At 38.7% G+C, this 26,228-nt stretch overlaps 1 protein-coding gene and 1 pseudogene across 1 annotated transcript in view; both read right to left on the bottom strand.

Annotated features, from left to right (window-relative positions):
* ABHD12 (abhydrolase domain containing 12, lysophospholipase) overlaps positions 1–26,228 on the bottom strand; it is a 78,150-nt gene that overhangs the window by 37,522 nt on the left and 14,400 nt on the right. The window lies entirely within an intron of this gene.
* Positions 19,893–20,680, bottom strand: LOC117016242 (ATP synthase subunit O, mitochondrial-like; annotated as a pseudogene).

The raw sequence follows: 26,228 nt of genomic DNA, 5'->3' as shown, positions 1-26,228 counted from the left end.
GGAACTACCCTATGATCCAGTAATTCCACTCCTAGGTATCTATCCGGAGAAATCCAAAACTTCAATTCAAAAATCTTTATGCACTCCTATGTTTATTGCAGCACTATACACAATAGCTAAGACATGGAAACAACCAAAATGCCCATCGGTAGATGACTGGATTAAGAAACTGTGGTACATTTATACAATGGAGTATTATGCAGCCATAAAGAAGAAAGAAATCTTACCATTTGCAACAACATGGATGGACCTAGAGAAGATTATGTTAAGTGAAATAAGTCAGACAGAGAAAGATAAGTACCATATGATCTCACTTATTTGCGGATTCTAAAGAAAAGAATAAGTGAATGAACTAATCAGAAACAGTTTTGGAGACAATGAGGAAAAACTGAAGGTTGCTACATGGGCGGGAGGGGTGGGGGGTGGGGGGAAGGGTGAGGGGATTGGAGGGCAGTCGGTGACCACAGGATGGCCACGGGTTTGAAAATTAATCTGGGGAACGTAATTTGGTGGTTACCAGAGGGTAAGGGGGCTGGGGGGTGGGGGATGAGGGTGAGGGGGATCAAATGTATGGTGATGGAAGGGGAGCTGACTCTGGGTGGTGAACACACAGTGTGATTTATGGATGATGTGATACAGAATTGCACACCTGAAATCGATGTAATTTTACTAACAACTGTCACCCCAATAAATTAAAAAACAAACAAACAAACAAACAAAAAACAAAACACTGGTTATGAGAATGCTTAAGGAACTTAGTAAGAATTTCAACAAAGAGGTAGTAAGCATAAAGAAGAACACAGAAATCATAAAAAAGAACAAGTTAGAAATAAAGAATACAATAACTGAAATGAAAAATACACTAGAAGAATCAACACCAGATTAGATAGATGAAGCAGAGGATTGAATCAGCGATTTGGAAAACAAGGTAGCAGAAAAAAACAATCAAAACAACATGAAAAAAGAATTTTAAAAAACAAAGATAGCTTAAGGGACCTTTGGACACCATCAAGCATAACAACATTCACATCATAGGAGTACCAGAAGAAGAGAGAAAGCAAGAGATCAAGAACCTACCTGAAGAAATAATGACTGAAAACTTCCCTAACCTGGCAAGGAAACAGACATATAAGCTCAGGAAGTACAAAAAGTCCTAAACAAGATGAACCCAAAGAGGTCGACACCAAGATATATTGTGATTAGAATGGCAAAGATTAAAGACAAAGAGAATCATAAAAGCAACAAGAAAAAGACAACTAGTTCCTTACAAAGAACTTCCTGTAAGATTTTCAGCCAATTTTTCAACAGAAATTTTTGCAGGCCTGAGGGAGTGGCAGGAAATGTTCAAAGTGATGAAAAACGAGGGCCTAGAACCAATGCTACTCTACCCAGCAAGACTATCATTTAAAATTGAAGGAGAGATAAAGAGCTTCCCAGACAAGGAAAAGCTAAAGAAATTCATTGCCACCAAGCCAGTATGACAAGAAATGTTAAAAGGACATGGTTTAGCAGAAGAGAGGAAAAAACAAACAAACGAAGATCAAAATATGAATAATAAAATGGCAATAACTATGTACCTATCAATCATCTCTGTAAATATAAATGGATTAAATGCTCCAATCAAAAGACAAAGGGAGGGTGAGGGGATTGGAGGGCAGTCGGTGACCACAGGATGGCCACGGGGTTTGAAAATTAATCTGGGGAACGTAATTTGGTGGTTACCAGAGCGTAAGGGGGTTGGGGGGTGGGGGATGAGGGTGAGGGGGATCAAATGTACGGTGATGGAAGGGGAGCTGACTCTGGGTGGTGAACACACAGTGTGATTTATGGATGATGTGATACAGAATTGCACAACTGAAATCTATGTAATTCTACTAACAATTGTCACCCCAATAAATTAAAAAATAAATAAAAAAAAAAAAAAAAAAAAAAAAAAGAGTAAAGTGAAAAAAAAAAAAAAGACAAAGGGTAGCTGAGTGGATAAAGAAACAAGACCCCTGCATGTGCTGTCTACAAGAGACCCACCTCAGATTGAAAGACACACATAGACTGAAAGTAAAAAGACGGAAAAGATATTTTATGGAAATGGAAAGCAGAGAAAGGCTGGGGTAGCAATATTTATGTCAGACAAATAATTTTTAAAATGAAGAGCATAATAAGAGACAAAGGAGAACATTACAAAATAATAAAGGGATCGATCCAACGAAAGGACATCACCCTAGTAAACACTTATGCACCCAACATAGGAGCACCTAAATATATAAAACAAATATTGACCGATATAAAGGCAGACAGCAACAGTAACACAATCACAGTAGGAGACTTTAACACCTCACTGACACCAAAGGACAGATCTTCCAGACAGAAAATCAACAAGGAAACAGTGGCTTTAAATGACACACTACACCAGATGGATTTAATTGACATTTTTAGAGCATTTCACCCAAAGAAGCAGAATATACATTCTTTTCAAGTGCACATGGAACACTTTACAAGATAGACCACATGCTAGGACACAAAACAAGTTTCAATAAAATTAAGAAGACTGAAATCATATCAAGAGTCTTCTCTGACCACAGTGATACGAAACTAGAAATCAATGAAAAAACCCCTGAAAAACACACAAACACATGGAGGCTAAATAACATGCTACTAAATAATGAATGGATCAACAATGAGATCAAAGAAGAATTCAAAAGATATCTTGAGACAAATGAAAATGAAAACATAACAACACTAAATCTATGGTACACAGCAAGAAAAGTCCTAAGAGGGTAATTCACAGCACTGCAGGCCTACCTAAAGGAACAAGAAAGTCTCAAATAAACAGTCTAATTTTACACCTAAGGGAATGGGAAAAAGAATAGTAAACAAAGCCCAAAATGAATGCAAGAAAGGAAATAATAAAGATCAGAGTGGAAATAAATGAAATAGAAGATAAAAAAGTAATACAAAAGATCAATGAAACCAAGAGCTGTTTTTTTTTTGAAAAGGTAAGCAAAACTAAGAAAACTTTAACCAGACTCATCAAGAAAAAAAGAGAGAGGACCCAAATAAATAAGAAATGAAAGAGAATTAACAATGGATACCACAGAAATACAACAAAAATTTAAGAAAATACTATGCGCAATTATACACCAACAAATTGGACAATCTGGAAAAATAGGTAAATTCCTAGAAGCATACAAGTTTCCAAGACTGAATCAAAAAGAAACAGAAAATCTGAACTAACCTAATTACTACTAATGAAATCAAATCAGTAATCAAGAAGCTCCCAACAAACAAAAGCCCTCAACCAGATGGCTTCACAAGTGACTTTTACCAAACATTTGAAAAAGAATTAACAGCTATTTTTCTCAAACTATTCCAAAAACTTCAACAGAAGGGAAGGCTCCCAAGCTCATTTTACGAGGTCACCATTACCCTGATTCCAAAATGAGACAATTACAAAAAAAGAAAACTATAGGCCGATATTTCTAATGAACCTAGATGCAAAAATTCTGAACAAAATATTAGCAGACCGAATCTAGCAATACACTAAAAAGATTATACACCACAATCAAGTGGGATTCATTCTTGGTATACAATGTTGGTTCAATATTTGCAAATTAATTAACATGATACACCACATCAACAAAATGAAAAACAAATATCATATGGTCATATCAACAGATGCAGAAAAAGCATTTGACAATATCCAGCATCCATTTATAATAAAAACTATCAGTAAAGTGGGAATAGAGGGAACATATCTCAACATAATAATGGTCATATATGACATATCCACATATACTCAATGGGGAAAAGTGAAAAGCATTCTGCTTAAGATCAGCAACAAGACAAGGATGCCCACTTTCACCAGTTTTATTCAATGCTATATTGAAGGTCCTACCCACAGCAATCAGACAAGAAGAAGATATAAAAGGCATCCAAATTGGAAAGGAAAAAGTAAAACTGACATTATTTGCAGATGACATGATACTATATATAAAACCCCCAAAAGATTCCATCAAAAAAGTATTAGAACTGATAAATTAATTAAGTAATGTAGCAAGATACAAAATTAATATTAGGAAATCGCTTGCATTTTTATACACCAATAATGACCTGTTGAAGGGAGAAATTAAGACAAGAATCCCATTTACAATTCCATCAAAAAAAGTAAAATAGCTAGGAATAAAATTATCCAAGGAGATAAAAACCTGTACTAGGAAAACTCTAAGACACTGAAAAAAAATTAAGGATGATACAAATAAATAAAAGCATATATCATATCGTGCTCATGGATAGAAAGAATTAACATCATCAAAACATCCATACTACCCAAAGCAATATATAGAGTCAATGCAATTCCTATCAAAATGCCAATGGCATTTTTCACTGTACTACAAATAATCCTAAAATTTATACAGAACTATAAAAGACACTAAATAGCGACAGCCATTCTGAGAAATAGGAACAAAGCTGGCAGTATCGCGAAACCTGATATCAAATTATACTATAATACAAAATCGTACTCAAAATAGCATGGTACTGGTATAAAAAGAGGCAGAATAGAGACCCCAGAAATAAATCCATGCCTACATGGTCATTTAATCTATGACAAAGGAAGGAAGAATTTACGCCGGAGTAAAGACACTCTATTCAATAAATGGTGCAGGGAAAACTGGATACAATCCAAAAAAAAAAATAAAAAATGAAAAAGAAACTGAACCACGTTCTTATTCCATATACAAGAACTCAAAATGGATTAAAGACTTAAATGTATGACCTGAAACCAAACATCTCCTAGAAGAAAATATAGGAAGTAAACTCAGACGTTACCTCTAGTAATATTTTTATTAATATCTCTCCTTGACAAGGGAAAGAAAAGAAAAATAAACAAATGAGACAACATCAAACTAAAAACTATTTTCACAGCACAGGAAACCATCAACAATACGAAAAGACATCCCACTGAATGGGAGAAGATATTTGCCAATGATACATCTGTAAGGGGTTAATATATATATATACACATATATACACACACACACATGTGTATAATACATATGTATACATATACACATTATATATATGTATATATATATACACATACATATTATATATACATGTATCTCATACAACTCAACATCAAAAAAACAAACAATCCAATTAAAAAAATGGGCAGAGGCCCTGAACAGACATTTCTCCAAAGAGGACATACAGATGGCCAATAGACATATGAAAAGATGCTCAGTGTCTATCATCAGAGAAACGCAAATAAAAACAGCAATGAGATACCTCCTCACTCCTGTCAGAATGCCCATAATAATCAAAAAACAACAAGTGTTAGCGAGGATGTAGAGAAAAGGGAAACCTTGCGCACTGTCGGTGGGATTGCAAATTGGTGCAGCCACAATGGAAAACAGTATGGCCATTCCTCAAAAAACTAAAATTTTTTATGACCCAGTAATTCCACTCCTGGATACTTATCCAAAGAAATCCAAAACACTAATTCAAAAAAATATATGCACCCCTGTGTTCACTGTAGCACTATTCAAAATGGCTACGATATGGAAACAACCGAAATGCCCATAAATAGACAACTGGATAAAAAATAGTGGTACATGTATACAATGGAATATTACTGTCATAAGAAAGAATGATGAGACATTAATAAAAATGGCAACGTGAGGTGGGCCTCTGGAAATCTCCCCTGGAATTTACAACAATCTGAAAAACTATAACTCGACAAAGGACTCCCTGCGCAGCAGACAGGCGAGAGGCTCACTACTGAAATCACCTAAAGGTGGGCAAATTGCACGAGCAGGGGAGAATGGAAGGGAGAAGTGTGGAGACGGGGCTGAGCGGGCATAGAAAACAGACCTAGCTCGGTGCTCCGAGCTCCCTAAACTACTGCAGCTGTGGGAAAGGGAAGAACTCAGACTGCTAGGGCACTGTTTATGGCCCACAGGGCTGAGGGGACAGCATATAACACGGCTGAACCTAACGCTCACGGCAGAAACCTCGGAGAAAAGACTGAGGGAAGAAGACTGAAAACGGTGGTTTAAGCCCTCACTGCCGAGTAGACAACAGAAGCCTTAGGCACTGAGACTAGACGCCCTCTCCCTCTCCTCCCATAGCTCGCTCCGCCTCCATCTGCCCAGGGCTACAAGCGGAACAGTAGCAGCGTCAGATCAAAAGAACAAAATATTTGCAGTTCTGAGAACTGTGGTCCACTGACACAGACTCGAAGACCAAGTAGTTCCATCAAAGGGGAAGGAGCTGTGGAAGCTGGACTGGCTGTGGTGGTGGTCGCTGCCATTGCTCTGGGCCACCTCTCACAACTCACCCTGCCCCTTTCCCCACCTAACTAGGCGGATCCCTGCAGGAGTAAACAGAACTGCTGAAACACATAGGCTCTGACTCGGGGGCAGAAAGAGCTTTGGAAACTCAGAAGCTATCCACATCTCCCCAGGGAGGTGGTGCCATATGACCAAGGCCAACAGTTCACAGAGGAGACGCCCGCCTTCCAGGGAATCCCCCCATTGTGTGAGAAACCAGAATAGTGCAGAGAAAGCATAACACTACAGTGTGAGAGAGAATAAAAGGTTGCATTCGGAGAGAAAATTAAACATTCTACCAACACCTACTGGAAAACAAAACGGAGACCTCTTTCTATCAACCTATTGCAGAACCCACTCCTGTAGATGTATAGGAAGAGAAATAATAAATGATTAATTGCCATGAATAACCATGGCAACAAGACAGCTCAGAAAAAAAGTGAAAAGTCTCCAGAAAATGAACTTAAAGATATGGAAATATGTGACTTAGATAACAGAAAATTCAAGATTGCAGTTCTTAAAAAACACGAGATGCAACAAAACACAGACAGGCAGTTTAATGAACTCATAAACAAATGAACATTTTACCAAAGAGATTGAAATTTTAAAAAAGAACCAAATAGAATTTCTGGAGATGAAGAACTCAATAAAAGAAATGAAGAATGAAATAGGCAGCCTAGGTACTAGAGTTGACCAGATGGAGGAAAGAATCAGTGACATCGAAGATAGAAATCTAGATATGACACAGATGGAAGAAGAAAGAGACTTCAGACTTGAAAGAAATGAAAGAACTCTACAAGAACTTTCTGACTCCATCAGAAAGAGCAATATGAAAATAACGGGCATACCAAAAGGAGAAGAAAGAGAGAAAGGAACAAAGGAAAGGAGAAGAAAGAGAGAAAGAGTATATTCAAACAAATAGTCGACGAGAACTCCCCAAACTTGTGGAAAGAACTGCATCCTCGCATCCAAGAAGCAAATAGAACACCTAACTACCTCAACCCCAACAGGCCTTCTCCAAGGCACATTGTATTGAAGCTATCAAAAATGAACAATAAAGGAAGAATCCTCAAGGCATCCAGGGAAAAGAAGACGGTAACCTACAAAGGAAAGCCCATTAGAATATCATCAGATTTTTCAGCAGAAACTCTACAAACCATGAGGGAGTGGAACCAAATATTCAAACTATTGAAAGAGAGAAATTATGAGCCAAGAATAATATACCCAGCAAAGATATCCTTTACATACGAAGGAGGAATAAAGACCTTTCCAGACTTACAGAAGCTAAGGGAATTTTCTAACACACGACCTGCACTATAAGAAATACTAAAGGAGGCTATTCAATCACCATCAACAGGGACAACTGTGGCAACCAAAACATAAAAAGGGGGAGAGTAAAGGCCTGGATCGGAATATGGGAATGGAGAAAGTAAGCATGCTGAACAAAATGGAATACTCTAAATATCAAACTTTACGTAAACTTAATGGTAACCACTCAAAAAAATCCAGAACTGAAATATATGGACTGTAATAAAAGAAGAAACAGAGGGAAAAATCATAGAATAACACCACACAGAAAAAACAGACAATAACAAAAAAGCAAAGAAACACTGGAGACACAGATTTACCAGAAAACTAAAGATAGAATGATAGGAAATCCTCACATATCAATAATCACCGTAAATGTAAATGGATTGAACTCACCAACAAAAAGGCACAGAGTAGCAGATTAGATCAGAAAACTAAACCCAACTACATGCTGTTTCCAAGAGACACATCTCAGCTACAAGGACAAACATAGACTCAAAGTGAAAGGGTGGAAATTGACACTCCAAGCAAATGGTATCCAGAGAAAACCAGGTGTAGCCATACTGATATCAGATGAAACAGACTTCAGGGTAAAAAAGATAATAAGAGACAAAGACGGACATTTCATAATGGTAAAGGGGACTATACAACAAGAAGACATAAAAGTCATCAATATTTATGCCCCTAGTCAAGGAGCACCGAAATATACCAAGCAACTAACAGAACTAAAGAGAGAAATTGACCAAAACACAATTGTACTGGGGGACCTAAATACATCATTGAGAGCTATCCATAGATCATCCAAACAGAAAATAAAGAAATTGCAGCCCTAAATGACACATTAGATGAAATGGACATAACTGACATTTATAGAGCACTTCATCCTAAAACATCACACTATACATTTTTTTCTAGTGTACATGGGACATTCTCAAGGATAGACCATATATTGGGACATAAAACTAGCCTCCTCAGCAAATTTAAGAAGATTGAAATCATACCAAGCATATTCTCTGATCAGAAGGCTTTGAAATTGGATATTAACTGCAAAAAAAAAAAAAAGCAGGAAAGACGACAAATACGTGGAGCTTAAACAACATACTATTAAAGAACAACTGGGTCAAAGAAGAAATTAAAGGAGACATCATAAGATACATAGAAACAAATGAGAATGAAAATACATCCTAACAAAATTTTCGGGATGCAACAAAAGCAGTTTTAAGAGGGAAGTTTATAACATTACAGGCCTATCTCAAGAAACAAGAAAAATCCCAAATAAATAACCTCATGTTACACCTTAAACAACTAGAAAAAGAAGAACAAATGAAACCCAAGTTCAGCAGAAGAAAGGAAATAATGAAAATCAGAGCAGAACTAAATGAAATAGAGAACAAAGAGAGAATAGAAAAAATTAATGTGATGAAGAGCTGCTTCTTTGAAAAGATTAACAAAATTGACAAACCCTTGGCTAGACTCACTAAGATAAAAAGAGAGAAGACACTAATTAACAAAATCAGAATGAAAAAGGGGAAGTTATCACGGACACCACAGAAATACAAAGGATCATCCAAGAATGCTATGAAGCACTATATGCCACCAAATTCAATAACCTAGAAGAAATGGACAAGTTCTTAGAAACATATAGCCTTCCAAGCCTGAACCATGAAGAACTGGAAAATCTAAACAGACCGATCACCAGTAACAAAATTGAATCAGTCATCCACAACCTTCCCAAAAGCTAAACTCCGGGACCAGATGGCTTCCTAGTGAATTCTACCAAACCTTCAAAGAGGATCTAATACCAGTCCTTCTCAAACTCTTGCAAAAAATTGAAGAGACAGCACTCCCTAACTCACTTTATGAGGCCAACATTACCCTGATATCAAAACCTGGTAAGGATAATGCAAAAAAGGAAAACTACACACCAATATCTCTGATGAGTACAGATGTAAAAATCCTAAACAAAATTCTAGCAAATCGAATGCAACAATGCTTTAAAAAGATTATTCATCATGACCAAGTGAGGTTTATCCCAGGGGCACAAGGCTGGTTCAACATACGCAAATCCATCAATGTGATAAATCACATAAACAAAATAAAGGACAAAAATCATATGATTATATCAATTGATGCAGAAAAAGCATTTGACAAGATACAACATCCATTTATGATTAAAACACTTTATAAAATAGGTATAGAAGGAAAATACCTTAACATAGTAAAGGCCATATATGACAAACCCTCAGTTAATCTCATAATTAACGGTAAAAAACTGAAGCCCTTTGCTCTACATTCAAGAACACAACAGGGCTGTCCCCTGTCACCTCTGCTTTTCAACATAGTGTTGGAAGTCCTCACCAGAGGAACCAGGCAAGAGAAAGTAATAAAAGGCATCCAAATTGGGAATGAAAAAGTTAAATTGTCACTCTTTGTAGATGACATGATGCTGTATACAGAAAACCCTAAAGACTCCACCAAAAAGGTATTAGAAACAATCAACGAATACAGTAAAGTTGCAAGCTACAAAATCAACATACAAAAGTCCATTGCATTCCTATATACTAACAATGAAATCTCAGAAAAAGAAACAAACAAAAACAATTCCTTTTTGCAATTGTAGCAAAAAGAATAACATACCTAGGAATAAACTTAACCATGGATGTGAAAGGCCTATATGCTGAAAACTGCAAGACATTTTTAAAAGAAATTGAAGAAGACACAAAGAAATGGAAAGAAATTCTGTGCTCATGGATTGGAAGAATCAACAGTTAAAATGGCTGTATTTTCCAAAGCAATACACAGATTTAATGCAATCCCCATCAAAGTCCCAATGGCATTTTTTAAAAGAAATAGAAAAAAAAATCATCAGATTTGTTAGACATCACAAAAGACCTCGAATAGCCAAAGCAATCCTAAGAAAAAAGAACAATGCTTCAGGTATCACACTCTCTGACTTTAGCTTGTACTACAGGGCTACAATAATCAAAACAGTATGGTATTGGCAGAAAAACAGACATATAGACCAATGGAATAGAAGTGAGAAGCCAGAAATAAAACCACACAAATATGGACAGATAATTTTTGACAAAGAAGCAAAAAACATATAATGGAGAAATGACAGCCTCTTCAATAAATGGTGCTGGAAGAATTGGAAAGCCACGTGCAAAAGAATGAAACTGGACTGCTATATGTCACCATGTACCAAAATTAATTCAAAATGGATCAAAGACTTAGCATAAGACCTGAAACAATAAACTGCATAGAAGAAAACATAGGTACTAAACTTATGGACCTTAGGTTCAATGACCATTTTATGAACTTGACACCAAAGGCAAGGGAAGTAAAAGCTAAAATAAACGAATGGGACTATATGAAACTTAAAAGCTTCTGCACAGCAAAAGAAACCACTGACAAAATAAAGAGGCAACTAACTGAATGGGAGATTTTTGCAAACAGTGCCTCCGATAAGGGGCTCATATCCAAAATATACAAGGAACTCATGCAACTCAACAACAAAAAAACAAACAACCGCATTGAAAAATGGGCAGAGGACCTGAAGAGACATTTCTCCAAAGAGGACGTACAAATGGCAAATAGACAGATGAAAAAATGCTCAACATCACTAATCATCAGAGAAATGCAAATAAAAACCACAATGAGATATCACCTCACCCCAGTCAGAATGGCTATCATCAACAAGACAAATAGTAACAAGTGTTGGAGAGGCTGTGGAGAAAAAGGAACCCTCACACACTGTTGGTGGGAATGCAGACTGATGCAGCTGCTATGGAAGGCAGTGTGGGAGTTCTTCAAAAAATTACGAATAGAATCACCGTATGACCCAGCAATCCCTCTCATGGGTATCTATCCAAAAAATCTGAAAACATTTATCCATAAAGATAAGTGTGCTACAATGTTCACTGCAGCTTTATTTACGGTGGCCAAGATTTGGAAACAACAAAATGTCCTTCGATAGATGAATGGATAAAGAAGTTGTGGTATATATACACAATGGAATACTATTAGGTGGTAAGAAAAGATGAAATAGGACCATTTGTGACAACATGGATGGATCTTGAGATTATAATGCTAAGCGAAATAAGTCAGACAGAAAAAGTAGACAACTGTATGATTTCACTGATATGTGATGTATAAACCAAAAACAACAAAAGAACGAGACAAGCAATTGAGAAACTAAAACTCATAGACACGGACAATAGTTTAGTGGTTACCAGAGGGTAAGGGGGGTGGGGGGTGGGAGATGAGGGTAAGGGGGATCAAATATATGGTGATGGAAGAGAACTGACTCCGGGTGGTGAACACACAATGTGATTTATAGAGGATGTAATACAGAATTGTATACATGAAATTTATGAATTTATGTCCTTTACTAACAATTGTCACCCGATAAACGTGAAAAAAAAAAAAGAATGAAATCTTACCATTTACGACACTATGGATGGACCTAGAGGATATTAAGCTAAGTTAAATAAATCAGACTGAGAAAGACAAATACCATATGATCTCACTTATATGTGGAATCTAAAGAACTGAATAAACGAACAAAGAAGCAGCAAGACTGATACAGAGAACAAACTGATAGTTGCTACATGGGAGGAGGGTTGCGGGGATGGATGAGAAAGGTAAAGGGATTAGGAAGTACAAATTGTTAGTTACAAAATAGTCATGGGGATGTGAAATACAGTACACAGAATATAATCAGTAATGTTGTAAAGACTATGTAGGGTGTCAGATGGGTACTGGACTTACAGGAGGATCACTTCATAGATTATATAAATGTGTAACCACTACGCTGTACACCTGAAAACTAATATAAAATAATATTGAATGTCAAATATATATATGTATGTGTGTGTGTGTGTGTGTGTGTATACATATAAAATTTCCCCCCCACACGCAGACAGGATGTAAAGGTTCGCATAGGTAATATAGTCAAAGGTATTGTAATAGCTGTGTACCATGTCAGAGGGGTAGTAGACTTGGTGGTGTTATCACTTTATGAGGGATATAAATGTCTAATCATTATGTTGCTTTGTACACATGAAACTAATAATAAAATAAATAACAGTGTTACATGTTCCAGAAAAAAGATGTATTGGTATTTACAGGGGCCAGATCCCCCAGCTGACTTCAGCTCTTGGATCCCACGTGAGGGCTAGGGGCTGGCCTGAGCTGGCCAGACCCACGGGCAAACTGACTCTCTGAGTCTCCATTTCTTCTGTAATGGAATCTGTCTGAAAAGCCGTTGTGCAGAGTAAATGAGCAAGGAAGTGAAATGCTTAGCATGGAGTCTTGCACATGGAGTAGGTAACACTGAACTGAAAGGGTCTCCACTGGGGCTGAGAGAGAGGCAAACACATCCTGGTTTTTTCCAGCCCTCACTGACACCAGTCCCTTTCTTGGCTAAACCATCCAGCTGAGCTCTAATTTCTTGCTCTGGTATCGTAAGTTACAATTACTCTTCAATCACATTAGTGCTTAAAAGTAGTTTGATACTTTAGAAACGACTCCAGTAATGCTGCCTGCAGCATCAGAAGGGAGGCTAAGCTGTAAGCAGGCATAAGGGTTGCCAGCCTCCTCAGGGGAGTCTGTCTAGCCCTGGCAGCTTGTCAGTCCTGAGGACAATGACACCTTATATCCAAGTTAAAAGACCTTCCTGGAGAAGTTTTGTTTGAGCGGCTTCTGCCCCCCATGGCATGCCCTAAACCAAGGAAAGAATGTGAGGTCGTAGTGCTGCGTCTGCACAAGCCCAGTGCTGCTCCACTGTTATGTGCTGTAAACGGCCGCGCCCATCAATTCTTCTGCAGAATTATGTGGCAATCGCCAGTCTCACTCACCAGTTATATCTGGTTCTCTTTGGGTCCATGTTAGGATGGCATGTCCCTTCCCTCTTTAAAGTTAGGGGTGGCCAAGTGGCTCACTTTGGCTGAGGAAACAGAAGAGCAGTGAGCAGAGCAGTGAACAGAAGACACTGACTTCTGGGTGGACACTTTAGGAGAAGCCACTACTGACAAAATGGATGCCCCACTGGCCTGGCCCCTCAGGTGACCACAAGGAGCAGAGCCCATGCAGGACGCGTTGTGGGAGCAAGAAACACACCAGTGAGCCAGGGGTTCTGCAGCGTGACATGCTCCACCCCGACCTATACTCATTTCTTTACCTGAACTGAGGGCCACTAGGTAAGATGAACAACATGAAGACCTGAATGGACTGGGCAGCAGGTCCATATGTCCAGCCATTTCCTTGGCGCCTCCATTTGTAGTTTCACAGGCAACTCAAAACTAACTTGTCCAAAACCAAATTCTTGATCTTCCACGTTCCCTGACCCCAAACCTGCTTCTCCTCCAGGTTCTCCATCTCTGCAAACACCATGTGCCCCAAGCCCTAGACAAGTCCCCAGTTGTTCCTGATACCCCTCTTCTTGTCCTGACCTCCACTTCCAATCCACACCAAGTCTCCAAAACATATTTCAAATCCATCTACCTCTAGTCACCTCAACTGCTGCCTCTCTGGTCCATGCCCGCAAAATGTCCAGAACAGTCACAAACTTTTTTGAGTATATGTTCGATCAATAACATTTTGGAGCATGCCCTCAATACACACTTATTAAATTATACACATCTATCATTGGTCGGTATATGTATATGGTTCATATCTAAATACTAATATAATTGTAAGTCCCAATATTTCCTTCCCATACTCCGGTGACTGTGTCTCACATACCTCTGGGTGAACCCACCCCACTTTGGAGACAAATACCTAGGCCTTCTGAAAAGACCTCCTAAGTGAACTCCCACCTCAATGCCCATCCACTTGAGAATCCCTAAACCCTGGGGTTCCTTGTGCTGAGAATGGAGCAGAAAAGCCTATCCTGTTAAATCCCACAGGCCAGATAACAAGGACATACCAGATGCCCCAGGACTATGCCATCCAGGCTCTGGGTTAAGGCCACCCTGAGGCTGTAATGAAATGTCTCTTTAAATCATTCTTCCATTTTAATTTGAACAAAACAAAACCTCACAATGAAGCAATATTTTGGAAATTTATCTTCAGATGTAAAGGGCAACAGAGTTATTTTGAGATATTTCCTGTTACCAAAACCTATGACATTAAGATGACATATAGAAATACAAATTAAACAATGCAGTTCCATCTTTACCTACATTATTGGCAGAGTAAAGAATACTGACAAAACAGTATGAGCACTCTCCCACTGCCAGTGAGACCTGCTCTCTGAGCAAGCATTTCACTCTGAAGGACTGACCACCCATCCCAGAATGTCAGGAAGGCTCTGCACAGATGTCTTCTCTGCAGGATGGTCTGTGAGAGAAAAATGGAATGTATTCACAATATTCATCAAGGGTTACTTTTTCATAACTTTATTCCATCCCTGATAACAGACAAATGTAGCAAATTTGCATGTTGACAAAAGGCATTTAGAAATAAAAATCACCTCTAATTACATGATCCTAAACAAGCCACTGTTAATATACTAGAGTAATATGTCTTTATAAGCTCTATTCCATATTGACTATATCTTATAAAGTTAGGATCTGTGTTGGAGATGGCTAGCACACCACCAAGTTTATAGTCACCCTTCCCAAGGGTAGAGCTAGTATTGGGAAGTGGCTGCCCAGTTGGGATTACATTTCCAGCTCAATGGGGAGCATTTGGGGCCATGTGAGTCAGCTGATGTGTGACTGGTCATTGGTACTGATTTGGTAAAGCAACTAGTGTTTGCAAACTTGTTGCAACAATGTTGTTAACCTTTTTTTTTATAGCAGAGGGATTATTCATTATGAGTTTGTACCAACTGGACAAACAGTTAACCAAGTTTACTATGTGGAAGTGCTACAAAGGCTGCATTAGACGACCTGAACTTTTCGCCAACAATTCATGGCTCTTGGATCATGACAGCACTGTCTGTGAGGGAGTTTTTAGCCAGTAAACAAATAACTGCATTGGAACACCCTCCCTAATCACCTGATCTTGCCCCATTGACTTCTTTCTTTACCCAAAGACAAAGGAAATATTGAAAGGAGACATTTTGATGACATTCAGGACATCAGGGTAATAAGATGACAGCTCTGATGGCCATTCCAGAAAAAGAGCTCCAAAATTGCTTTGAAGGGTGGACTACGCGCTGGCATTGGTGCATAGCTTCCCAAGGGGAGTGCTTCAAAGGTGACCGTAGTGACATTCAGCAATGAGGTATGTAGCACTTTTTCTAGAATGAGTTTGTGAACTCAATTATCCAACCTCCTATACTCTATCAACATACTTGTTTTTGCTTTTAGTTGACCAATATATTTTTTAAAGTTCCTATGTTTACATACTTCAAAAAATAAAATATAGTTTCACTGCCAATTTGTTTCCACACATCCTGTTCCTCTTGCCCAGATAACCATTTTATTAGCTACTTACTTATCCTCCCAATGTTTCCTTATGCAAATACATGTACAGTTGTACCTTGGTTTTCGAACGTAATCCGTTCAGGAAGACCGTTCAAGTTCTGAAATGTTCAAAAACAGCCAACAGCTAGGCCGCAAGATCTTGCATTCAGCAGAAGCGGCGTGACATGTTCAACTTCCAAGGCATGTTCGAAAACCGAATCATTTACTTCCAGATTTACAGCATTCGTAAACCGAAATGTTCGTCAACGGGAGACGTTCAAAAACCGAGGTACTATTGTACATGTTCTCATTCCTTTCTTTTTCTCATACAAAAGGTGGCATACTAGGCGTTGTAAACTGTTTTAAACCTTGATTTTTCTCTCTCAACAATATGTCCAGGCAACTTCTCCATATCAATTCATAGCCTTTTTGCAGCTTCATAGTATTTCTCTGGGTTGATATATTATAGGTTTATTAAACCAGTCTCCTTTGGCTGGATGCTCAAGTTGTTTCGAGCAATCAGTGCCACCATGAATCATTCTGTACATACACAATTTGTGTGTAAGTGTACACAGGATAGTTCTAGAATGGAAACTGTTGGATCAAAGAGATCACTCTCTCGAACCCCTGGTTCCCTGAAAGCATCACTAACAAAGTGGTTATTGAAGATGCCTCAATACAGCAAACAGATGTCTGCCTCTCTGATAGGTGAGAAATGGCATTGTGGCATACTTTTAATTTGATTTTTAATTATGAATAAATGTGGTTGAGTACCCTTTCACATACTGAAGGGTTATGGTATTTTTTCTATGAATTATGCAAGTCCTTTGCACGTTTTTCATTGGGTTTTGATCTTTTTCTTGTCGGCTCTTTATTAAAGTTGCTCCTTTTCTATGCATTGCAAATATTTTTTCTTTTGTCATAGTTATGTCATGCAGATGTTTTGCATATTTATGAAATCATTTATTTTAAAACTTTTAAACAGAATTTCGACTTTGAGTTCTAGTTAGAAAGGCCTCTTTTATCACAAGACTAGAAGAATTTCATTCACGTTTTCTTCTAGTACTTTTTTGTTTCATTTTTACATTTAACTCTTAATATCTATTAGGACCTTGACCCTGGTATAAGATACGGATGTAGACTTTACTCCAGATGGCTACCAGTTGTCCCAAAACCTTGTACTGACAATCTAGACCAATCTCTAACCCACACATTTATGATGCCACCTTTATCCTATACTAAATTCCCAAATGTATCTGAGGAGTTACATTCCTGGAATTTCTGTCCTGTCTCATTGGCTTATTACTCAAAGTAACTGCCAACAGCCTAAACTGAGCATTGCAGTGTGAACCACTCTACTCACCACTCTTCTTTTTTCAGAGTACTCCTGGCAAGACCATATGGCATGTTTGTATTGAATAATCAGCTTGTGTAGAACCCAAGAGAAGCAGGTTGGTATTTGTATTTGGAATCTTGTTAAATGAATAACCTAACTTTAGGGAGATTACGCAGTTTATGATGTTGAGCTTTCCTATTGAAAAAACACACATTGGGCCGGCCTGGTGGCTCAGGCAGTTAGAGCTCCATGCTCCTAACTCCGAAGGCTGCCGGTTCAATTCCCACATGGGCCAGTGGGCTCTCAACCACAAGGTTGCCAGTTCAATTCCTCGAGTCCCGCAAGGGATAGTGGGAAGCGCCCCCTGCAACTAAAATTGAACAGGGCACCTTGAGCTGAGCTGCCACTGAGCTCCCGGATGGCTCAGTTGGTTGGAGCACGTCCTCTCAACCACAAGGTTGCCAGTTCAATTCCTCGAGTCCCGCAAGCGATGGTGGCCTGCGCCCCCTGCAACTAGCAACGGCAACTGGACCTGGAGCTGAGCTGCGCCCTCCACAACTAAGACTGAAAGGACAACAACTTGACTTGGAAAAAAAAAGTCCTGGGAGTACACACTGTTCCCCTTCCCCAATAAAATCTTTAAAAAACAACAACAAAAAAACGCACTATTAATGAAACATTTAAAAACAAACAAAAAAAACACATACAAAAAAACACCCATTTCCGAGAGCTTCCAGGTTGGTGAACATGTGGAGATTTGGGGAGAGTAGCGCCTCTGCAGAGGGCATGGCAGTTCTCTTCCCTTTCCCCATCCTTTTCCCTGTGCACCTCTTCTCTCTGGCTGCTCCTGAGTTATATCCTTTTATAATAAACTGGTAATCTAGTGAAAAAACAAACACACATTTCCTTACATTTATTCAAGCCTACTTTTGTGTCCTTCAGGAATGTTTTACTCTCACAGACTGAATATTTCTTTGTAAGCATCCTTATAAGCATTATTTCTTTCTTGAATTTTTTGAGTCTTTCCTTCCATAGTGTCTCAAGACCAATTGTTGTCTGTACATATGAATCACAGAATGGATCACAGAATACTACTTTTCTATTTCCCTAATAGGCAGTGCATCTACACAATGGATGACATGCAGTTAAGAACAAAGATTGCATGTCTGTGTATGCAGTGACTTGGTTGGGGGTGAAAGGACTTACAGTCCTATGGGGGGAGGAACTGTTCATGTCATGGAAGGGGAGGTGGGGGCACAGAATTCACCACATATGCTTCAGTATATTGAAAATTTTTTACATGTATTTCTTTTATATAACAAAAAAAGATTTCAAAGATAGGGTGTTGTATTCGTGAACAGGCTACTCCATGCTGCACTAACAAACCACCACCAAATCCAGCAGAATCCTTTATTTCTTGCTTTGACTAGTGCCCAGCACAGATGAGCTGAGGCTTCTATCAATCCTAGTCACTCAGGAACATATCAGGAAGCTCCATCACTTTGTGATATTGCCATCTCCACAAATGGCTTTAGGAAAGAAGGCAAGGAGAGCCACTACTATGAAATGCTTCTATCTAAAGAGTCACATGTCATTTAATTCAGACTGTGACACCATGTCTCTCTTCAATTGACAAAGGCCCTGAAATGGAAATTCAGTGAGTAGTAGTGATGTGCCCACAGGGCAAAATAGCTACATGTACAGCACTTACAAAAAGGATAAAGTGATACATTTCACAACTTCAGATGCTATTTTTGAAAGATATTGGGCGGGGGGGAGGTCCAGGATATAAGAAATATGGGCTAAATAGGAAACTGGCTGCTTTACAAGCTCAGCAAACGAAGACTTCCTGCTTTTGAGGGACCAAGACCTAGAGTGGTAGGTATCCTCAGTTCCTACACAAAGGTCCTTTTGGCCAACACAGGCATTTAAGTGCAGTGCGGTGGACTTGTATGTACAAAGCTGAAGCACCTAACTGGCAGCCATGTATCAGATTTTACCGTGGCCAGCTCTCATAAGCCCATTTACAACCTGGAGTCAGCAACAGGCTCAAATGCACAAAAAGGTGATTTTAAAAAACTAAGAACTCTGTTATAAAACACCTAGCAATCATGTTGACTGCTTTGTCTTCAACCATTCATCTCTCTCTAGAAGTGGTTCCTCCCAGCGTAGTCCTACCCTTCTTCCCTGGCCCCCCAAAAGAACTGATTCCTAGATTTTTGGATTTCACAGACCAGTAAAATTTTCCACCAAATGGAGGCAGACATAGTGTAGTCAAGTTTTTATTTTACCAAGTAAGGATTTAAAAAACTAGTTAATTTGATGGGAGACCATTTTAACACGAAAAAAAAAAAGGTAGACAGGACATTGTCTCAGGGTTCAAACATATAAACTTACCTTTCTGAGATTCTCTACACTGTTCCTTGTATTTTTTTTTTCTTTGCTGTCCAGGAAGCATTTTATCGTTGCTCCAATTTAAGAATTTTCCCTGACAGAAAATCAACACCTTCAGAAAACCTCCCACATAACCCTGCTCAGCTTCTAAATCTTGGTTTTTGCAGACATATCAATATATTTCTCTCCAAACAATCATTCCACCCATGATTGACAGATCAATTTTAATTTCCAATATCAGTATCTGATTTTCACTTAGGAAGCTCTTCAGCACGGTTTTTAAATCAGAAAGAGTGACTTCATCTAAAGGAGAAGCAGTGGTAACCCCACGGTGCACTCATCATGGTAGAAAAGGTGGAAATGACTCCAGGGGAATTGTTCAAGTGACCATTTTCAGAAAACAAATTGATCAGGTTAGATGTGAGGGAAGAAAACCTATTTTTTGTGGTCATGTCATTTAGGCTTTTCACTTTAACAGAACACTTTACATAGGGATTCATAATTGAAGCAGCCATTTGGGGTTCCTTCAAGATCTGTGCTACTCTCAACAATTCCTGTTCTACTTGTTCCAGTTTATTCTGTTTAGACACAGCAGAATACAGAGCAGTGGCATAGTGACTTTCAATACTGTATATCTGAACAGGTGGCTTCACAAGCCTGGTAAATGGTCTGACTACAGATGTACTGAAGCATCACACCTGCCGGGAGAGCCCAGACACTGCTGGCTGGGGCTGCCATCTTCTCCCGGGTGGCTGTCGGTCAAACCCGAAAGGGAAGCTGTCCCTGTATTTTAATCTCTCTTCCAGTAAAAATTTAGTCCAAAAATGCCATGGAACGCAAGCCAGTATTTGGCACTTCCACTCCTCAGAAATAGTCTTTTTCCCCAATCTCCTCCCTCCCATTTTAGCACCTGCGGTTCTGTTTTCTGTCCACTTGGGTACCTGGTTCCAGAAACCCCCAGATCCCACTTAGGAGCACTTGGTCCTATACTCCCCCTTTCATTCATGTAAGTAGCACTGATTACTAGAAGATAAACTTCTGGCCTCATCCCCCAAAGGGGGGCTGGAGTAATGCCATCTTTTTAGCATCTTATATGGGGTTTTGTTCTTCCTGGTACAGATCAGGACCACTCAGGTCCTGGATTTTCGGTGATGTAAGAGGTAGATGCACAAATGGTAGGAAGTTATACACTGAAGGAAACCAATACACTGCTTTTCTATTTTATCAACAGTACAAGCATGGAAAGTGGTATTTTAAAATTTTTCTCATTCCTACTAAAAATAAGGCCATGTCAATGAATAAACAAAATGTGGTATATACATACAATGGAATATTATTCAATCTTAAAAAGGGAAGGAAATTCTGACACATTCTACAACATGAATGAACTTTAGAGACATTATGCTAAGTGAAATAAGCCAGACATAAAAGTACCAATACTATATGATTCCACTTATATTAGGTACCTAGAGTAGTTAAATTCAGAGACAGAAAGTGTAACAGTGGCTATAAGGAGATAGAGGGTGTAGGTAGGGAGTTAATGTTTAACAAATACAGAGTTTCAGTTTAGGAAGTTGAAAAAATTCTAGAGAAGGGTAGTAGTGATGGTTGTACAACTGTGAATATGCTTAATAACAGTAAATTGTACACTTAAAAAAAGGTTAAATGGTAAATTTTGTTACGTGTATTTTACAAAAATAAAAAATACTTTTTAAAGTCTGTCTCATTTGGGAAATTATTATAGCTCCCTTTTCATTTAGTTCACTCAAGAAGCATTCTTTTAATAAGTGAATGAACTAATCAGAAACAGTTTGGGAGACAATGAGGAAAAACTGAGGGTTGCTAGATGGACGGGAGGGGTGGGGGGTGGGGGGGAGAGTGAGGGGATTGGAGGGCAGTCGGTGACCACAGGATGGCCACGGGGTTTGAAAATTAATCTGGGGAACGTAATTTGGTGGTTACCAGAGTGTAAGGGGGTTGGGGGGTGGGGGATGAGGGTGAGGGGGATCAAATGTATGGTGATGGAAGGGGAGCTGACACTGGGTGGTGAACACACAGTGTGATTTATGGATGATGTGATACAGAATTGCACACCTGAAATCTATGTAATTTTACTAACAATTGTCACCCCAATAAATTAAAATTAAAAAAAAATGAAAAAAAAAAAGAAGCATTCTTTTGTGTAGCTCTAGAAGACATGATGAATCTCTAAAAAAACAAAGCACCCCTTACCAACTAGAATAAGAAAGTACCTGCTCTTCAGTGTTATTTTTATAGCAAAGAAGTATCTGAGAAAAGTTCTGAAACCTATGGCAATACATAGTAAAAATACAAGTACTTAACATATACTGGCAATATAGATAATTTAATCTCTCAGAAAAAAAAGTATAAAAACTAGGAAAACAAATTTAACATGTCAAATACGTATCTCCTATGAACTTCTTTTAAATTAACAGAAAAAGTAGATAGAAAAAAGAAAGCAATATACCACTTTATACTTGTATAATGCTGATATGATCTTATTGAAATCTTAGTACAACTCTGTGAAGTAGGCAGAACAGATAACATGCCCATTACAGAGATACGGAAGCTAAGCTCATAGCTATTAAGTAACTTGCTCAAGGTAAGGTCTCAGCGAGGGATGAGCTCAAATCCTGGGCCTCTAAGTCTGCCCATTCTTTCCATTCCAGCAAATTCTCATTGGGAATGAATGAAACATTGCCAGAAATCCAGAAAAAAATTAAGAGAATAAAAGCTGGGAAAAACATTTTTTTTTTCAAAATGCTCATGTAAAAGCTCTATAATATTTAGTTTTTTAAACAGCTTTATTGAGGTATAATTGACATTAACTGAACATATTAAAGTGTATAATTTGATAAGTTTTAACGTTTGTAAAACCATCAAGATAGTGAACATAGCCATCACCCCAAAAGTTCCCTCTTGCCTATTTAATTCCTCCCTCCTGACACTTTCTTGTCCCCATTCCCCACCCCAAAGCAACTACAGATCTACTTTCTGTCACTACAGATTAGTTTGAATTTGTGAGTTTTATATAAAGGGAATTTCTTTTGTCTGGCTTCTTTCACTCAGTATAATTATTTTGAGATTCATTTGTTCATACATTGCTGCCTGTATCAATAGTTCATTCCTTTAAAAGAACACTTTATTTTTTAGAGAAGTTTTAGTTTCACAGCAAAACTGAGCAGAAGGTACAGAGATTTATCATATACTTCTGCCCCACAACTTCTCCCAATATCAATATCCCACACCAAAGTGGTACATTTGGGTTGTTTCCAGTTTTTATCTATTACAGATTAAACCTATTAACATTATTTTCTACATTGATTTCTGATTCAATCTTTATTACATGTACTTTTTTCTGCTTATTTTGGATTTAATTGGTTCTTTTTTCTAGTTTCTTAATATGGAAGCTGAAGTCATTGACTGAAGACCTTTCTTCCTTTCCACTGTAGGCATTTAATGCTATAAATTCCCCAAGGATGCTTTAGTAGGGGCATACACGTGTCTTTATTTTCATTCAATTCGAACTACTTTCTAATTTCCTGATTTCTTCCTTGACCCATGGCTTATTCAGAAGTGTTTTTTCAGTTCTCAAATGTTTTGGGAACTTGCTATAATTGATTTCTAGTTTAATTCCTTATGATCATAGAACAGACTTTGCATGACTTAAATTCTGTTAAGTTATTGCGATTTGTTTTATGGCCTAAAATATAGTTTATCTGGTAAATGTTCTACATGCGCTTAAAAAGAATGTGTATCTCCTGTTATTGGGGGGACTATCAATCAAGTTAAGTTGGTGGATGGTGTTGGTCAAGTCCTTACTGATTTTCTGCCTCCTACTTCCATCAGTTATTGAAATCCCTTACTATTACTTGTGGATGTGTCTATTTTCCTTGAAGTTCTATTTTTGCTTTATGTATTTTGAAGCTCTATCAGTTATCTATATAAATGCTTAGGACTGTTATGTCCTCTTAATTAACTTATCCCTCTGTCATTATGATGTGATCTTCTTTATCTCTGGTTATATCTTTGCTCCGAAATCTACTTTGTATGATATTAATATAACCACCCCAGCTATCTTTGACTAGTGTTAGTATGGTATATATTTCTTTCCATTCTTTTACTTTTAATCTTTTTGTTTCAGATGTACAAAGCATCACTAATAGTTAGACATTTAAACCCCTCATAAAGTGATAACCATCCTTCAAGCTACTATCCCTCTGACATCTTATATAGCTGTTACAATACCACAGAATGCCTTCCCTATGCTGTACTCCACATCCCGTGACTATATATACCTATATAGATATAGTTGACTTTCAGTATTATTCTACTTCAGCTCTTCAGGTGTATAATGCATTGGTCAGTCATCTACACAGTCTATGTCGTGATCCCCGATAAATCCAGTGTCCATCTGGTACCTTACATGATCTTTACAACATTATTGATTATATACCCCATACTATATTAACTATCAATTTGTATTTCTTAATGCCTTCACCTTTTACACCCTGCCCCCAACCCCATTCCCATCTATCACCCTGATAGATCTAGTACCTATCTGGCACCACACCTAGTTAATACAGTATTATTGACTATATTGCTTATGCTATACCCTACATCCCCACGATTATTGTATAACAACCAATTTGTACTTCTTAATCCTTTCCCCTTTCCCCACCTTTAACCCCCTTCCCATCTTAAAGAAGTCCAGCTAAGATTCTTTGTAATATTGGTTGGGTGGTCATGAAATCCTTCACCGTTTTCTTGCCTGGGAAGCTCCGTATCTGTCCTTCAATTCTAAATGAAAGCCTTGCTGGGTACAGCACTCTTGGTTGTATGTCGTTGTTTTTCATCACTTGGAATATTTCCTGCCACTCACTTCTTGCCTGCAAAGTTTCTGTTGAGAAATCAGCTGACAGTCTTATAGGGGCTCAGTTGTAGGTAACTAACTGCTTTTCTCGTGCTGCTTTTAAGATTCTCTCTTTGTATTTAACCTTTGGCATTTTATGATGTGTCTTGGTGTTGGCCTCTTTGGGTTTACCTTGTTTGGGACTCTCTGTGCTTCCTGGGCTTGTATGTCCATTTCCTTCACCAGGTTGGGAAAGTTTTCTGTCATTATTTCTTCAAATAGGTTTTCAATTCCTTGCTCTTTCTCTTCTCCTTCTGGAACCCCTATAATGTGAATGTTGGTACGTTTGATATTGTCCTGAGGCCCCTTAAACTCTCAATTTTTGGGGTTCTTTTTTCTTTTTGCTGTTCTGGTTGGGTGTTTTCTGCTACTTTATCTTCTACATTGCTGGTTGGATCCTCTGCTTCATCTAATCCACTGTTGATTCCCTGTAATACATTCTTTGTTTCCATTATTGTATCCTTTATTTCTGACTGGTTCTTTTTTATGGTTTCCATCTCCATTTTTATGTTTCCTATCTCTTTGTTGAAGTTCTCCCTGAGATCACTGAGCATTCTTATAACCAATGTCTGGAACTCTGTATCTGATAGATTGCTTATCTCCATTTCACTTACTTCTTTTTCTGGAGCTTTGCTCTGTTCTTTTATTTGGGACATGTTTCTTTGTCTCCCCATTTTGGCTGCCTCCCTGTGTTTATTACTATGTTGTAGATAGGGCTGCTATGTCTTCCTGTCTTATTCGAGTGGCCTTATGTAGTAGGTGTGCTGTGGGTTTCAGTGGCTCAGTCTTTCTGGTCACCTGAGCCATAAGCTCCGGGTGTGTCCCTTGTGTGGGTTGTGTGTGCCCTCTTCTTTTAGTTGAGCCTGGGTTGATAATTGCACGTCAATGGGAGGGACTGACCCTTGGGCTCACTGGTTTCGAGGAGTGGCCTTGACTACAATGGAAGAGCTGTTGTGCAGGGGCTGATCCTATGGAGCAGGATCTGCCTCAGCAGGACTCTGGTGCCTATCCATTCCACCTCTTGGGTGTGTCATACTTGGAGGGGGCTGGGTGGTGCTCCTGCTCATTTTGAAGATGGCCATTGGGGGCACTAGCCCCAGGACCACCTTGGAGAGCATCTGCTGTAGGTCTACTTCAGCCACAGCCTGTGCCTCACCGAGGGCCACCAGTGAGAGCCAGAAAGAAATCCACAGATGGCTGAGGCCCATGCTGTGCTTGGAAGCACTGTGAGAGGCCAAACCGCGAACCACGGCCAGCTGCCACTAATGCTGGCTTAGGGCTGCTCAGCCAGAAGTACAGGACACACTCAAGCCAGATGCTGCTTGTCTGGGTTCCAAGAACCTTTGAGAGACCCTAGGAAAGTCTGCAGCTTGAGCCAAGGCAGGTGGTCGGCACGAAAAAGCCACTGAAAGTGGCCTGGGTGTACTGGAAAGTTGGGCGGGGCCAGGTCTCAAATCACCAGGGCGTGGCGAACTAACAGGAGACTCAGAAATGGCTGCCATCTGTCGCACACTGGG

The sequence above is a fragment of the Rhinolophus ferrumequinum genome, chromosome 23, assembly GCF_004115265.2.
Source record: "Rhinolophus ferrumequinum isolate MPI-CBG mRhiFer1 chromosome 23, mRhiFer1_v1.p, whole genome shotgun sequence".
Lineage (NCBI taxonomy): Eukaryota > Metazoa > Chordata > Mammalia > Chiroptera > Rhinolophidae > Rhinolophus > Rhinolophus ferrumequinum.
This window is presented reverse-complemented; position numbering and strand designations above follow the sequence as displayed.